The 5,757-nt window shown below is 40.6% G+C and overlaps 1 pseudogene; it reads right to left on the bottom strand.

Moving 5' to 3' along the window:
- Positions 1–439: 439 nt before the first annotated feature.
- On the bottom strand, positions 440–540 carry LOC138241125 (U2 spliceosomal RNA; annotated as a pseudogene).
- Between the last annotated feature and the right edge of the window lie 5,217 nt (positions 541–5,757).

Here is a 5,757-nt window from a genome sequence, read left to right on the forward strand (position 1 = left end):
TCGAAAGTACCCCATACTCCCAATGTACCCATTGTATACAATGTAACCAGTGCACTCAGTGTATGCAGTGTATCCAATATACTCAAAATACACAATGTACCCCATACACTGTATACCTAGTGTACCCAATGTACTCAATGTCCTGAATGTGTGGGTTCACTGAGGAGTACATTTTGTATATATAAGATAAGATAGGATCACTTTATTGGTCATATATATGTTCTTGTATTAGGAATTTGTCTTTTTGCATACCTCAACTCACTCTCCATGAGACACACAGACATGGAGAGAAGCTTGGGGTCAGCCATGCACAATATATGGCACCCCCAGAGCAGCTGGGTTCAAGGACTTTACTCAGGGGCCCAACGGAGTAGGATTCCTCTGCCAGCCGTGGGATACGAACCAGCAACCTTCCAGCCACAGGCACAGATCCTTAACCACAGAGCCACTGCTCCGCCCCACTGATGGGGGACATATCAGATATTAAACTGATAAGAACAGATACTACACTTGAGGTAGGTCAAAAGGCCGAGAAGCGAACATTGGGTACAAAGGGTAAATTAGATTCAATGTATACAATGATAAATAAATGAACATCTTTCCCAGTTTCAATGCAAAATCTACAGTATGTGCTGTGTTAAGAACACTCTTCCCCTACCGGGACTGAATTGTCACCTCTCACTGGTGCAGGGCCCACGTGCTGCCCCTGCCTTGACTGCACAAACTCCACAACGCCAGGAGATTCTGCCACACAGGAACTGTGGGATTCAGACAAGATGCTGTTGCTCTAAGAACATGTACAGACAAGTATTATGTGGTATTATTCAACATCTTTAAAATGTGTGATAGTGCAAATGCTCTTGGTTTCAGATGGATGGGTATTTTACAAGCTGTTTCACTTTTCCAGCGTCAAGGTTATCACCGAGAATGTCTCAAAAATTCCAAAGAAGTTTTGGTGTGAAATGAGAAAAGAGGTCTCCTCTACAACACGGAGCCATGCTGCTAATGTTCCTGTGTTGTCTGCTTCGCTGCGACACACAACAGCCTTTCTCCTCTGTTGCAGAAACACTGGCTTAATTAAGATGAAGCTGTCTATTGAGAACTGCAGGAACATGCCAGATGCAGCGGAGAGAGACAATATTTCAAACATCTCTGTATTTTGCAGTTCCCGGCGCTGAATGTCACCAGGATGCCCTGGATTGGTGATTTTAAAGCCCTGTGTTGCTCTGTCAAAGCCCCAGACCTCCAGGCTGTAGAAACATGTTTTGATTCATTGTTTTGTTGAACACCTCCAAGCTTTAAACACACATGATGACAATAGGAGGAAGAAAAATCACAAGAGCAGCGCCTGTTTAGCAAAGGGGAACAATAAGCAAGGAAAAAAACCTCTCCAAAATGTGCACCCATTGATATTCAACTCTGGGCCTTAGGTAGAGGTTTAGGCTCGACATGGGGTACTGGTAGCACTCTGGCACGGTCCAACAGGGGGATGTTCTGGGACAGTCAGGAAGTGAAAGCTTACAAGGCTGTGATTGGGGTTGACAGCCTGTTGGAGTGAACAGAAAAGAATGTACTTTGCATGTACATTAGAAACAGCCATGTCCTGTTTCAATAACTTTAGGGTGCTGTATGTCCTGCAAGATGTCACTGCAGAGGGCACCTCAGGAAATGGACCCAGGGCCCTAGCACCACAATGCTGCAGTGTTAACCACTGCACCACCTGAGCTCATCTGTTCTCATCGAAATTCTCTTTCTGAACATTCCCCGGGCCATTATCTCATAAATAGTTTGAAACCATTATCCTATTTAGAGTAGAAGCATGGATTTTATAAATCCATGATGAATAATTTGTCAGATGTTACTCTTACTCTCAAAACTGATCAGTTATCCACCTTAATATTGAAACAATGCATTCACACAGGCTGCTCAGTCTTCACAAATTGAATTTTCACTATTTCTGTAGCTAGAGAAAATCAGAGTGAAAGAGCAGTGGAAGATAAGGAGGATGCTTTCAGGTGGAAACAGATTCATCTATGGAATGATACTGCAGAGTGGATCTTCAAATCAATGAGTATTGACAGGGTTGAGAAAAAATGAAATTTGTCCTGAATGGGAAGCTGGACTGCAAAGCACCTAAAAATAAAATAAATGGTGGCCATAAAATTAGTTCTATGATGAGAAAAAATATTTTGAGCAGGGTAGGAGCGGCTTAGAAAAGCCAAATGTAATAAGGAACAAAAGTGAGCTCAGTCATGTTTGACTGAATTCTCATTCCTTAGAGGGTAAAGTGTTCTCTATACATACAATCTATATAAATCTTAAGATTTGGCCTTTTCATGTTCGGTGATGCAGCTGCACAAAGGTGAATATTTCACCTTTTAATGATTTAGAAAATATTTTTAATAGATTTTAAAATAAAATTCCCCTAATGGATTAATACATTATATCTTTACAGAATCCTGTCTGACCTCACTTTTGCTTTAGAAAATGAGAGTCAAGTTTAACTTTTTATTCTCAGACAATAAATGGACGTCTCTGCTTGATTTCTTGTTTTTTTTTAAGGAGGCTCTGACATTTTGCTATTGTTCATTTGACTTTTCTTTTATCAGAACAGTTGGGCTCTGGCATATGGACAAAAAGGAAATTGAGCTGTGTAAGGTCACAGATTTCACCAGCAGCTTAACTGGGATTTGAACAGACTATCTTCTGGCACTTGTGCTCATCCTGTTCCACTACATCCAGTCAGAAAGTATAGGCCATCATGTTCTGTTTGTGACTCAGCTCTAGAGCAGTGGGTCTTGCCTTTTACTTGAAGCTATTATCATCGCAGTACTGAAACCTTGAAGCTACTTAGAAGGAAACATCTAGAAACCAATCTGGCATACATACAAGTCTATTATCATGCCCTCAAAATTACAGGCTTCTATAGTTGTCGGGCCACAGAGGTCCTTACAGGGTAACGACACTTGGCACTGATAGTGAATGATGTCAAGGGCTTACACTAAGTGCCATGCCAAAGTGTCAGATGAACAGTCTATATGCAAATTTGCCATATTCCACTAAAAATTAATAACTGCTTGTCAATAAAATCCCACATGTACTTCACTGTAAATTACTGTCCATCTGTCATCAGAACCTTTCACATCTGTTGAGCTAGTCCCATCTGCATGAGTGTGAGTGTGGGCTCTGTCACCACATGCTATTTTCTCACAGAGCCTGGAATTCAGTGCATAATATTTTAAGTGGCTCTAGGGTTTTGGCAAAACAGGGGCGTGATATCCAGTGTGAAGCCAGAAGCTTGAGAACAGGACAATTCATTTTGGTTGGAATGCATCCATATATACTTGTCAATTTATAGCAGCGTATTTAAAAAACTAAATAGGCTCCATCACTTAAGCTGTTAACAAGGGTCAATGGATTATTATACAACAGGCATTGACTGAGTGAGACTTTGAAAGACTAATCTTTAAAAAAATTAATGAAGTTGTACATGCCTCCTTTGACAAACAACTGTATGCCTGTTGCTAATGGAGTAAGACGCAAGTTAGCTACTGCTCTGCTTGTGCTTCTGCTGCACAGAAGAAAAAAAGCCAATATGCAGGTGTAATGCATTTAAATACGAATTCTAAACATAAACCAAAGAAAATTGCACAAAACTGGAACACAAATACAGATAAAGGAATCATGAGAGGTTTTCAGTATAGAATGTGACTGTAAAAATGTAAATATCACAAAGATAGCATATAGTTTGACCTGGGTGACATACTGATGTGATCTGCCTCTGGACAGACAGCTCTGGGACGTAGCCTGGCCGATCTCAGGGGGTGTCTGAGGAGACCCCTGGAAGGCTGGTCCCACATGTGCTGTACAGCATTCAGGGCCGGAGACAACACTGTTCATGGCAAGAGCTGGACATTGCTTTCTTCAGGTTGTGTCATTGTTCTGGTGTAGCGGAGCAGGTTCGGATACGGTGACGCGTAGCAGGGACCTCAGCTGCCTGGGCTGGGGGAGCTCTCCTTTAGCTCATGCGGATGGTTCCCTGTTGCGTTACGCCGGAGCCACGGGTTTATACCCCAGGTGCTGCGGGACGAAACGGGTGGCGGAGGGCATGAGCCCACGCGGGACCGCGACGGTCACACTGGCACCATGCGGTCTGGCCGCGCCCTCCATGAAAAAACTGCACTTCCTGTTTGACTTGGGATAATAAAAACAGGATACAAGAAACATGGGATTTGCTCCTGCCCTGGACAGGAAATCTGGGATTCACTCTTACCCGGGGAAGAGAACCCGGAGTTCGTTCCTGCTCGTTGGAAGATTGAAAACCCGTGCGGAGGACCTCCACCACGAAAATACAAAAATTACAAGGGAGATTGTGAGAACTAGAATGACATCTGACAATAAACTCCATCTTTCAAGGTCAACCTTTTCTAAATTCTTGTTGACTACTTCTAGAATCCTATTGCCTTACAGCTTATCCTCCAGTTCTTTTCTAATGGTCATTTCCATTACATTGTACTGTACTGCATACCATAGAAATAGACCTATTGGACCTACAGTACTTTATTAGTTTCTTATAATCCTTTCTTTAAGTACAGAAATTAGAATTGTTCTAATATCTGTAATAGACTTGGCTCTTTAATGCTAATACTATTTCATACGGAACACTTGTCCTTCCTTAGCTTGACGTCTGTTCACCCGACTGAAGCAGTCATTTAATACATCTGCCACTTTCATCACCAAAATCTTTCTTATTTTTAACTTGTGACATTTTATTTTTTACTATTTGTTTACTGCTGTAAAACAAAAACAAAAAAATGAGCTTTGTTTTTTCAGTCTCTCTCTTTCAGCTTTCCACATACTAACTTGTGCTTATATTCCATTTGTACCTTGCTTTTTTAACTAGCTCCTTTTAGTTTTAAATAGTTTTAAAACAGTGATTTTGTCCCTTGTGTATTTATTTAGTAATTGAGTTATTAAACTGTATGGGTCACTGCTTTCCTGCCTTTGATTTGCTTACTCTTCAGAAGAGTTTGTAATGGATAGTCTAAAGCAGAATGATGATTTAACTGTTTACTTGTTTACCTCTGAGCGAAAGATAGAGACCTGTGCTAAACCTGAACACAGGCTAATTGATAAAGCCCTACACATGGGGGCACATCATTCTGGACTCTCTGGACTCTTGTCATGTGGCACAGAAATACACAGAGACACACTGTATTGGAGCAGCAAATGCCTTACCGAGATTATAACACAGAGCACACATTTATTCCAAAAAGCAAACACAAGAAAGTTGTATAAACAAAAGTTAGACTACGTCTTTCAACAGTCTTGAAAGTGATAAAAGTACAGGATCAGTCTAAATGTGATTGACAAGGACAAAAATATCAAGAGACGCTAAGACTAAGAAGTCAAGGGAGAGAGACAGGACAGCTGTGGCTATGTTTTGATTGTAGAATGTACAATTAAGAATTACGAAGGACTGTTCTGTGTCTGACAGAGAACTAATGATTTTCTTTTAGAAATGGAAAAGCATAAATGTAAATCATGCTAGGGTAAAAATCAACAAACCTCTTCGCTCACTATTTAAAATGTAAATAACATAATAAATTATTCTGAATGTTCCCAGTGAGCTATTGATGCATTTTCATTGTGGATCCGAATACAATACAAAACAATTTTATTCTTTTTAATGAACCTGCATGCCAAGACGTTCCAGAGTACTGTAGAATAAAAAAAATGAACATAAGCAAATACAAA

This window comes from Lepisosteus oculatus, chromosome 8, assembly GCF_040954835.1.
Source record: "Lepisosteus oculatus isolate fLepOcu1 chromosome 8, fLepOcu1.hap2, whole genome shotgun sequence".
In the NCBI taxonomy this organism is placed as follows: Eukaryota; Metazoa; Chordata; class Actinopteri; order Semionotiformes; family Lepisosteidae; genus Lepisosteus; species Lepisosteus oculatus.